A 12041-nucleotide genomic window follows, 5' to 3' on the forward strand; every position below is an offset into this window, starting at 1 on the left:
TCTGTCTGCAGAGAAATGGCTGTCTACGTCAAATTAATAACTGGTAGTGTCTTCCCCGTACAGATCTAAATCCATTTTATAGCATAGATCCTATTGTGTCAATGGAAAACTATCCAGGTAGTGATCCTCCTGTCCCTTGCTGTCCTCCACAAAGGGTTGCCAAAAAAAGGTTGCCCCCAAATGATTCCAGGCACAATTAAAGGGTTAATCCTGTGGAAAACTTTTTTTTTTTTTTAAATCAACTGGTGCCAGAAAGTTAAACAGATTTGTAAATTACTTCTTTTAAAAAATCTTAATCCTTCCAGTACTTATTAGCAGCTGTATACTACAGAGGAAATGCTTTACTTTTTAGATTTCTCTGATGTCACGACCACAATACTCTCTGCTGACCTCTGCTGTCCATTTTAGGAACTGTCCAGAGCAGCACATGTTCGCTATGGGGATTTTCTCCTGCTCTGGACAGTTCCTAAAATGGACAGCAGAGGTCAGTAGAGAGCACTGTGGTCATGACATCAGAGAAATCTAAAAAGTAAAGCATTTCCTCTGTAGTATACAGCCCCTAAAAAGTACTGGGAGGATTAAGATTTTTTAATAGAAGTAATTTACAAATCTGTTTAACTTTCTGGCACCAGTTGATTTAAAAAAAAAAGTTTTCCACGGGAGTACCCCTTTAAAGTAAGATCCTACACTTGAAGGAAAGGTATGTACCTTTACATTGTTACTTACTAACACTCACCTGTTGCTGAACCTTTAAAGGGTAGCTCCCACCATTTTTTTTTTTTGCTAGCCCGTTCCCCCCCCCCCCCCGCTACGGCATTAGCCCGTTCCCTCCTCCAACCACGCCCCGCATACCCTGTTCCCTCATTACACTTGCAGTTACTGCAGAGTCTGGCAGCGGGCGTGCAGGGACAGCGGCGGCAACGAGGCGGCGGTGATGTGCGGGAGGAGTGGCCTCCCAGCCAGTGGCCGGGGAGCCAATGCGCTCGCTCCCGTCTGTCTGATTGACAGGCAGGGAGCGAGTGCAGCCTAACTGAAAAAGGACTGATTGCCACTCCAAAATCAGTCCTTTTTCAGTAGCCGGTTTTTAAATGTAAATTAAACCTTTTTAATGAATAAAAAAAATAAAAGTATATTAGAGATATGTTGTAGTACATAAGTACTACAACATATCAAAAAATAAAGTTGGTGACAGTGCCCATTTAAAGGGGTACTCTGCTGCTCAGCGTTTGGAACGCCCCCTCCCATAGACTTGCATTGAGGGGGCAGGGTGTGACGTCATGAGGGGGTGGGGCTATGACGTCACAAGCTGCCGGCTCCAGCGTTCGGAACAGTTTATTTCAAATGCTGAGCAGCAGAGTACCCCTTTAAGGTTAGATGCCGACTCAAAGCTGCTTCGGACTGATTTTGGAGTGGCAATCAGTCCTTTTTCAGTAAGGCTGCACTCGCTCCCTGCCTGTCAATCAGACAGACGGGAGCGAGCGCATTGGCTCCCCGGCCACTGGCTGGGAGGCCACTCCTCCCGCACATCACCGCCGCCTCGTTGCCGCCGCTGTCCCTGCACGCCCGCTGCCAGACTCTGCAGTAACTGCAAGTGTAATGAGGGAACAGGGTATGCGGGGCGTGGTTGGAGGAGGGAACGGGCTAATGCCGTAGCGTGGGGGGGGGGGGGGGGAACGGGCTAGCAAAAAAAAAAAAATAGGATGGTGGGAGCTACCCTTTAAAGGTTCAGCAACAGGTGAGTGTTAGTAAGTAACAATGTAAAGGTACATACCTTTCCTCGAGCTACGGTCTCTATCCCCTGCCATTGGGTTAATCGCAGACATTGTGAGCGGCAGCTCTGAATCAGCAAAGCCCAAGACATGGCCGTTCAGTCCTTTGCTGCGTATGAGGCCAGTTACCATCTAGGACGTCTGGAGCTTGCTAAGTGGGGTACACATACCAACCATTGCTGTATATACACTTATGGATCATCCGCCTCTGACCTGAGGCATAATAAGTCTGTTATAGTTAATCGCAGACACTAAGGGGAAGATTTATCAAAACCTGTCCAGAGGGAAAGTTGCCCATAGCAACCAGATTGTTTCTTTCATTTTGCAGAGGCCTTGTTAAAAATGAAAGAAGAGAGCTGATTGGTTGCTATTGGCAACTGGGCAACTTTCCCTTGGGACAGGTTTTGATCAATCTCCCCCCTGGGTGCTTATGTGATTTTTCAATTATTCTGCCGAAGTAATTGATGCCGGATTGTGCAACATATTGATACTTAAATTAATAATATATGTTATTCCTTATACTCCACTGTTCGATATAATAGAAAAAAGTGATTTTATATATTATATATATATATAATAGTGTATATCACATGTAATAGTAGTGCATATTTATTATTTATCATTTTAGAGTATTATATGATGTATATTGCATCCTCTCACAAGGGCGCTGTGTTACAATATGATTTTATGAATATTGTTTGTAAAAAATTATGTAAATAAATCATCCTATGTATCTGAGGCCCGGTTCCCTAATTTATTCATACCTATAATTTATTTATACTTATAAATCCCCATCATGCACCAGCTCTATTAGTGATCTGGTGGCGTCCTTGAGGTCTGGATTTACTGTAGCACCTTAGGGTATTGGTGGTCAGCCAGGATAACCTCGGCCTTGTTTAGCTGTGAGCTGCAGACATTCTTTCTCTATTTACACTTTGATAAAACCCTGAAGTGTACTGTGGATCAGGAAGAGGCATTCCTGAATGATAAGGTTCTGTGGAACTTAAACTCCCAGCCTACTCTGAGAGACACTATTAAGATATACTAGAGTAGTGGTCTTCAACCTGCGGACCTCCAGATGTTGCAAAACTACAACTCCCAGCATGCCCGGACAGCCGTTGGCTGTCCGGGCATGCTGGGAGTTGTAGTTTTGCAACATCTGGAGGTCCGCAGGTTGAAGACCACTGTACTAGAGGTTTTACAGGGAACGGAATCTGCCTTAAAGGGGTACTCCGCCCCTGGAATCTTATCCCCTATCCAAAGGATAGGGGATAAGATGTTAGATCGCCGCGGTCCCGCTGCTGGGGACTCCGGGGATCGCCGCTGCGGCACCCCGCCATCATTACTGCACAGAGCGAGTTCGCTCTGTGCGTAATGACGGGCGATACAGGGGCCCGGAGCAGCGTGACATCATGGCTCCGCCCCTCATGACATCACGGTCCGTCCCCTTAATGCAAGTCTATGGCAGGGGGCGTGATGACCGCCACGCCCCCTCCCATAGACTTGTATTGACGGGGGCGGGCCGTGACGTCACGAGGGGCGGAGCCGTGACGTAACGATGCTCCGGCCCCTGTATTGCCAGTCATTACATGCAGAGCGATCTCGCTCTACGCAGTAATGATAGCGGGGTTATGCAGCAGCGATCCCCGGGGTCCCCAGCAGCGGGACCCCGGCGATCTGACATCTTATCCCCTATCCTTTGAATAGGGGATAAGATGTCTAGGGGCGGAGTACCCCTTTAAAGGGTTACTCCACTGGTCAGTGTTGAACTGAATGTTCCGAATGCTGTTTTTGCACTGCGGGGGTCGGCCACGCCCCCTTGTGACATCACGACTACGCCCCATAAATGCAAGTCACGCCCCCTCCTATAGACTTGCAATGAGGGGGTATGGATGAGATGTCACAAGGGGGGTGTGGCAAAAATAGCGTTCGAACATTTAGTTCCACACTGGCCAGTGGAGTTACCCAGGATTAAAACTTTTTTTTTTTTATATATATCAACTTGCTCCAGAAAGTTAAACAGATTTGTAAATCACTTCTATTAAAAAATCTTAATCCTTTCAGTACTTATGAGCTTCTGAAGTTAAGGTTGTTCTTTTCTGTCGGTGATCTTTGATGACACGTGTCTCGGGAATCGCCCAGTTTAGAAGAGATTTGCTATGGGGATTTGCTTCTAAACTGGGCGGTTCCCGAGACACGTGTCATCAGAGAGCACTTAGACAGAAAAGAACAACCTTAAATGGGCACTGTCACCAACTCTATTTTTTGATATGTTGTAGTACTTATGTACTACAACATATCTCTAATATACTTTTATTATTATTTTTTTCATTAAAAAGGTTTAATTCACATTTAAAACCGGCCACTGAAAAAGGACTGATTTTGGAGTGGCAATCAGTCCTTTTTCAGTTAGGCTGTACTCGCTCCCGCCTGTCAATCAGACAGGCGGGAGCGAGCGCATTGGCTCCCCGGCCACTCCTCCCGCACAAACCCCCGCCGCCTCGTTGCCGCTGCTGTCCCTGCACGTCCGCTGCCGGACTCTGCAGTAACTGCAAGTGTAATGAGGGAACGGGGTATGCGGGGTGGGGGGGGGGAGGAAACGGGCTAGTGCCGTGGCGGGGGGGGGGGGGGGGAACGGGCTAGCAAAAAAATAAAAATAGGATGGTGGGAGCTACCCTTTAACTTCAGAAGCTCATAAGTACTGAAAGGATTAAGATTTTTTAATAGAAGTCATTTACAAATCTGTTTAACTTTCTGGAACCAGTTGATATATATATATATATATATATACATATATATATATATATATAAGTTTTTTCCTGGATAACCCCCTTTAAGTTGCAGATCACCAATGTAGTCTAAGGATAAAGTTTCTCCCGTTCTTCTGCAGAAGGATGCAGGGGGCAGAGCAGGGGCATTAATAGAAGTACAGTGATCCCTCAACATACGATGGTAATTGGTTCCAAATGAACCATCGTTACTTGAATTTATTGAATGTTGAGGGATCCATGCAAAAATTAAAGACAAAGTTAGACTCACGTGTCCCCGCTGCTCCGGACCGTCACCGCTGCCCTGGATAGTCGCTCTCCATTGCCGTCATCACATCACCGCACACGCCCCTAATGGATGAAGTGATGGCGTGCACAGCAACGTGATGACGACGAAGGAGGGCAATGGCCATGCAGCAGAGGACGGTCCGGAGCGGCGGGGACAGATAAGTGACACTCACAGGGGCACATTAAACGGCTATCCGGTGGCAGCTGAAGCAGTCTGCGCTGCCGGATAGCCGTTTATGCGATGGCCCCGACATACAAACGCATCGTTTGTTGATGCTGCCTGAAACATGGAATGGCGTCTGAGAGGCCATCATATGTTGAAATGATCGTATGTCGGGGGATCACTGTATACACAGAAATGTATCCATGTACTGTAGTCTAAGGCTGCTGGGAGGGGTGCATCAATGGAAGAATACACATAACTGTATCCATAACTATAAAACCTTCTCCGTGCATACTGTGATGTAGTAAATTATCTCTGAAGTCAACATCACATTGGTCTCTGTGTTCTTTTAAGTGTTTCTTGAGGCTTCATGCAGTTGAGTACACCATGCTGTTACATGTGCCCTGGCACCGATCTAAGGGTAGTGCCCACCATCTGTCTGTCTGCAGAGAAATGGCTGTCTATGTCATCTCAATAACTGGTAGTGTCTTCTCCGTTCAGATCGGTTTCTATTTTATGGCATAGATCATATTTAATCCTTTCTATAAAGGGAAAACTATCTTTTGAAAATTCCATCTGCCTTTGATTCAATAAAAGCAGAAAGCTAATATGACATATATTATTCTGTCCAGATGGAAGTGCAGTCATGAGACCATCATCACACTGGCAATTCTAACTCCTTCTTAAGTGAGGTGGATTTTAGTGGTGAATGACCCACTTATGATGTTCATTTTTCTCTATTCACCTGAGTTTAAAGGGGTTATCGACCATGAGGTGATTTAAGTACATACCTGCCAGACAGTAATGGACATGCTTAGGAAGGATCTGCGCTCGTCTTGGGGCTAAATGGCTATATTGTGAGATTACCATAACACTGTGGCTAGCTTTTTGTGAACTGGCTATTTCCTGTTGGAATTGTTCTCTCAAACTACAAATCCCATAGTTCCTTGTTTGTAAGTGTGAGGTCACTTTCCTCCCTCCCACACATCAGCCACCCCACCCATTGAAACATGAATGAGCTGCGTTCTATTCAAAAGACCAGCGTTTTCTAACCAGGGCGCCTCCAGCTGTTACAAAAATACAATTAGTTTCAGAATGATCTCTCTCGTACCCAGCGATCACTCCACCATTGAAGCAAGAAAGGCCCCCATTGCACACCTGACTAGTGATGTCATGTCTCAGACGCACTGCAACCTGGGAAATCCTGAGACCTGAGTATTTTTGTATGCTAAATATTGGGGCAATAATCACAGAAGAATTGTGAGAAAACCGTCACACACAGGTACAGACACTATATTATAAACTACACTAACTTTACAGCCCCTGTAGCATAGTCAAATGAAAAAAAATAATGGAATACCCCTTTAACCTCTTCAGGACATAGGGCGTATGGATACGCCCTGCATCCCGAGTCCTTAAGGACCGAGGGCGTATCCATACGCCCGTGGGAATTCCAGCCCCCACCGCTAGCTGGTTGGGGGCCGGAGGCGGATGCCTGCTGAAATCGTTCAGCAGGCATCCCGGCATATCGCCCAGGGGGGTCATTATGTCCCCCCATGTCGGCCGCAGATCGCTGGACAATTCAGTTCAGCGATCTGCTGCGATTCCGGGTCAATCGGGTCTCCAGTGACCCGGTGACCCGGAATTACTGGCTGTTCGGGGCCGTCTCTGACGGCCCCGAACAGCCAGAGCCTGCAGGGGTGAGGTGGCACTGGTGCCACCTCACGATCGCCCTGATTCGTCGGCCGGATTACCGGCCGACCAATCAGGGCGCCTGCTGCGGGTGTCACTCCCGCACGCGCTCCGCCCCTCTTCCGGAGGACGTGAGCGGGTGCGGGACGTGCACCCCGGGTGCTGGGGACCCCGATCCCCGGCGTCAATGTTGGGATCGGGGCCCCAGGAGCAGCGGCGGCGGCGGGACTGACACCATGCGCTGGATCGTTGGAGGTGAGTGACAGCCTCCTGCTGTTGCTTAGCAACAGCTCCCAGCATGCAAAAAGGGCATGCTGGGAGCTGTTGTTATGCAACAGCAGGAGGCAGACAACCACAACTCCCAGCATTCCCTTATGGGCATGCTGGGACTTATGGTTTTGCAACAGCTGGAGGCACATGTTTTCTATGGAAAAGTGTACCTTCAGCTGTTGTATAACTACAACTCCCAGCTTGCACAAACAGCTAAAGTGCATGCTGGGAGTTGTAGTGGTGCATCTGCTGGTTGCATAACTACAACTCCCAGCATGCCCGTTGGCTGTCGGTGACTGCTGAGAGTTGTAGTTTTGCAACAGCTGAAGGCACACTGGTTGTGAAACTCAGAGTTTTTTTTTACCCAACTCAGTGTTTCACAACCGGTGTGCCTCCAGCTGTTGCAAACTACAACTCAGCAGTCACCGTACACCATGCACCGTACATGCTGGGAGTTGTAGTTTTGCAACAGCTGGAGGCACACTGGTTGTGAAACACTGAGTTGGGTCACAAACTCAGTGATACATAACCAGTGTACCTACAGTTGTTGCAAAACTACAACTCTCAGCAGTCACCGACAGCCAACGGGCATGCTGGGAGTTGTAGTTATGCAACAGCTGGATGTCCGTCCCCCCCCCCAATGTGAACGTACAGGGTACACTCACATGGGCGGAGGATTACAGTAAGTATCTGGCTGCAAGTTTGAGCTGCCGCAAACTTTCTGCTGCAACTCAAACTGCCAGCGAGAAACTACTGTGAACCCCCGCCCATGTGACTGTACCCTAAAAACACTACACTACACTAACAAAAAATAAAATAAAAAGTAAAAAACACTACATATACACATACCCCTATACAACCCCCCTCCCCTCCCCAATAAAAATGAAAAACGTCTGGTACGCCACTGTTTCCAGAATGGAGCCTCCAGCTGTTGCAAAACAACTCCCAGTATTGTCGGACAGCCGTTGACTGTCCAGGCATGCTGGGAGTTTTACAACAGCTGGAGGCACCCTGTTTGGGAATCACTGGCGTAGAATTCCCCTATGTCCACCCCTATGCAAGTCCCTAATTTAGGCCTCAAATGCGCATGGCGCTCTCACTTTGGAGCCCTGTCGTATTTCAAGGCAACAGTTTAGGGTCACATATGGGGTATCGCCGTACTCGGGAGAAATTGTGTTACAAATTTTGGGGGGTATTTTCTGCTTTTACCCTTTTTAAAAATGTTAAATTTTTGGGAAAACAAGCATTTTAGGTAAAAAAATTTTTTTTTTTTTTTTACATATGCAAAAGTCGTGAAACACCTGTGGGGTATAAAGGTTCATTTAACCCCTTGTTACGTTCCCCGAGGGGTCTAGTTTCCAAAATGGTATGCCATGTGGTTTTTTTTTTGCTGTCCTGGCACCATAGGGGCTTCCTAAATGCGGCATGCCCCCAGAGAAAAATTTGCTTTCAAAAAGCCAAATGTGACTCCTTCTCTTCCGAGACCTGTAGTGCGCCAGCAGAGCACTTTTCACCCCCATATGGGGTGTTTTCTGAATCAGGAGAAATTGGGCTTCAAATTTTAGGGGTATTTTCTGCTATTACCCTTTTTAAAAATTAAAATTTTTTGGGAAAACAAGCATTTTAGGTAAAAATTTTTTTTTTTTTTTTGACATTTGCAAAAGTCGTGAAACACCTGTGGGGTATTAAGGTTCACTTTATCCCATGTTACATTCCCCGAGGGGTCTAGTTTCCAAAATGGTATGCCATGTGTTTTTTTTTTGCTGTTCTGGCACCATAAGGGCTTCCTAAATGCAACATGCCCCCCAAAAACCATTTCAGAAAAACGTACTCTCCAAAATCCCCTTGTCGCTCCTTCGCTTCTGAGCCCTCTACTGCGCCCGCAAAACACTTTACATAGACATATGAGGTATGTGCTTACTCGAGAGAAATTGGGCTACAAATACAAGTAAAAATTTGTCCTTTTACCCCTTGTAAAAATAAAAAAATTGGGTCTACAAGAACATGAGAGTGTAAAAAATTAAGATTGTGAATTTTCTCCTTCACTTTGCTGCTATTCGTGTGAAACACCTAAAGGGTTAAAACACTTACTGAATGTCATTTTGAATACTTTGGGGGGTGTAGTTTTTATAATGGGGTCATTTATGGGGTATTTCTAATATGAAGACCCTTCAAATCCACTTCAAACCTGAACTGGTCCCTGAAAAATACTGAGTTTGAAAATTTTGTGAAAAATTGGAAAATTGCTGCTGACCGTTGAAGCCCTCTGGTGTCTTCCAAAAGTAAAAACTCATAAATTTTATGATGCAAACATAAAGTAGACATATTGTATATGTGAATAAAATAAAAAAAATATTTGGAATATCCATTTTCCTTACAAGCAGAGAGCTTCAAAGTTAGAAAAATGCTAAATTTTCAAATTTTTCATCAAATTTACGGATTTTTCACCAAGAAAGGATGCAAATATCGACAAAAATTTACCACTATGTTAAAGTAGAATATGTCACGAAAAAACAATCTCGGAATCAGAATGATAACTAAAAGCATTCCAGAGTTATTAATGTTTAAAGTGACAGTGGTCAGATGTGCAAAAAACGCTCCGGTCCTTAAGGCCAAAATGGGCTCCGTCCTGAAGGGGTTAAAGGACAACTATCATTTTAAAAAACCTCTGACATTTCATAGTGACGTCAGAAGTCACTGAATCCCCCAGAAGAAGCTTCAGAGGAACACATGTAGGGGTCATGGGCTCTGCTCTGTATTAGAATTGTGCTACTACTTTGTAATAACTTTACTGGATTTTGTGAATAGGTTATTTATATGTTCCTTTAATGTGATATTCCGACCTATATGGTAGCAGTGATATAGAATGATTAACACATTTATAGTCCTATGCATTATCCTGGTGCTATATATGCTATTTAAGAATTGTGATCAACACCCAGAAGCCAACCTGCTTTCAGTAACTAATAAAGGAGGAAAGGTTTTCAAATCTTTCGGGAGATTTATCAAAACCTGTGCAAAGGAAAAGTTGTCCAAATTGCCCATAGCAACCAATCAGATCGCTTCTTTTATTTCTAACAAGGCCTCTGCAAAATGAAAGAAGCGATCTGATTGGTTGCTATGGGCAACTTTTCTCTGGACAGGTTTTGATAAATCTCCCCCAGAGGACCCACCCCTGGTTTTATGTTACCCTGGCATTGTCTATAATTTGCCATGCATATAATTTTTAGCACATTTCTACATGGCTTTAGCTGCCAGTCCTGACGTCAGCAATCTTAAAGTCTTCTAAGCTTCATGTCTTCAACCTTGATACTGTTGAAAATAAAATAGATCCATCAAATGCAACATATTAACCAGAGTCATGGAAGAGGGCGTTTTGTTTAACTTTACAAAGGCCCAAGTTACTTAAAGGAAACCTGTCATCAGCAACGTGTTTAATATGGTAAAATCATCTTCGTCACCATCCCCAGGAGTTGTTCCTGCCTGCAGGGATGGTGAGGATATATAATTTAAAAGTCTCCCCCACCGGCCCCATAAGTAGTCCCCAGGTGGGGAGCTAAACTCACCTAGTCCCCTCTGCTGCGCTGTAATCACACCCTCTTGCTCTGATCCATCTGCTTAGTGAGCAGAGAGGTAACGCGGTCCATGCCCGAGCTGTCCGTGCCTCTGCGGGGGTGTGATTATACCAGGAACAACAGGACTTGGTAAGTATAACTCCCTGCCCAGCGGAATACTTACAGGGCCGGCGGATGACACTTTTAAACTATATATCCTCCCCATCTCTGCAGGTGGGAACAATGATGAGGAAGAACATTTTACCATATAAAACGTGTTGCCGCATGTTATGTATGCTAAAATCTGATGAAAGGTTCCCATTAAAGGCAACATTTCAGCACTATTTGCTGCTAAGAGCTGCAGACATGGATGTTTAACTTTCCTAGAGTTGATGATGGTTGCAAATCTTATAAAATCACAGAAATTCTCAGCCTAGTGCCAAGAAGGTGGAGACAAGCAGTTCCAGTGTCAAGCCTCCTCACTCAGCCTTACCTCCCAGCCCCAACTTGACTCACATACAGGGCATGGCTTACAAGGACTGGAAGGTGAGGACAGGCAAGGGTTCTGGACCGTATTTTCCAAGCAGAAAATATGTAGCGTGAAAGGGCCCTAACATGCAAACCCTGAATGCAACAGAGGTCTGAAATATTGGATTTTTTCTCTTTCTTGTGCTTTTCGGGATCTGCACCTTACTGAGTAAATTTTAGGCTGCCCACTCCATTTATTTCAGTATAGCGCAGAGCAGGAGAAGACTTGTGTTACTCTAGAACTTTACTTTCTCCCTGCTGAGAGAGAGAGAAATAGAGAATAGAGGGAGATACTGCTATAATAACCATAATATGGGACCCAACAGGGAATGGCAAGTTTCCTTTATGTCTGTAGAGGGATCTAGAAGCGAATGAAGTCCTGTGATCACAGCAGCATCAGCACTGATTCTTTGTAACGGTTGCCATACACTGAAGGAGTACCTGTCAGATCCCACCCGAAAAAAATAAAAACGTGTTATGTTGCTCATTACCTCATCCTGATCATGTACATCTAATTTTTATTTGTGTACAACCTACATTTCTCTCTGAATTACCTTTATTTACTTTTCATCATTGCTCAGCAAAGTTTCTGTCCATACAGAGGCATGGGGCGTGTCCATCTCTTCTCCTCACTGTGATTACTTCTCTCCCCTCCTCCCTCACTCTGATCTGATTCACAGAGGGCCGGGAGCAAACACAGCAGCTATGGACCTGCCTGCAGCCCTGTCAATCACTCAAGGTGTCCATGACATGTCGATGACTACTGGACACAGCAGGACTGGTATGTGTCCCAGGAGGCAGGGGGACCCCTAGTGGCCACTTTCGTGTCAAAAGGAGAAATTTATTAAAGCCAAACATAGCCATACAAGGTATACAATAAGATCGCATCCAATAACAGCAACAAATATGATCATCAAATGGTGTCAACCACTGCTCATAAAGGAAAGGGGGGGGGAATACATGGGGGAGGAGGAGTGGGTGAGTCACAGCGTAACATAGACTAAAGGGC

The 12041-nt window shown here is 45.4% G+C and overlaps 1 protein-coding gene across 18 annotated transcripts in view; it reads left to right on the top strand.

The window, feature by feature from the left end:
* LOC130293498 (taste receptor type 1 member 2-like) overlaps positions 1 to 12041 on the top strand; it is a 261468-nt gene that overhangs the window by 83040 nt on the left and 166387 nt on the right. The gene's annotated exons all lie outside the window — the stretch shown is intronic.

This window comes from Hyla sarda, chromosome 10 (genome assembly GCF_029499605.1).
Source record: "Hyla sarda isolate aHylSar1 chromosome 10, aHylSar1.hap1, whole genome shotgun sequence".
Classification (NCBI taxonomy): domain Eukaryota; kingdom Metazoa; phylum Chordata; class Amphibia; order Anura; family Hylidae; genus Hyla; species Hyla sarda.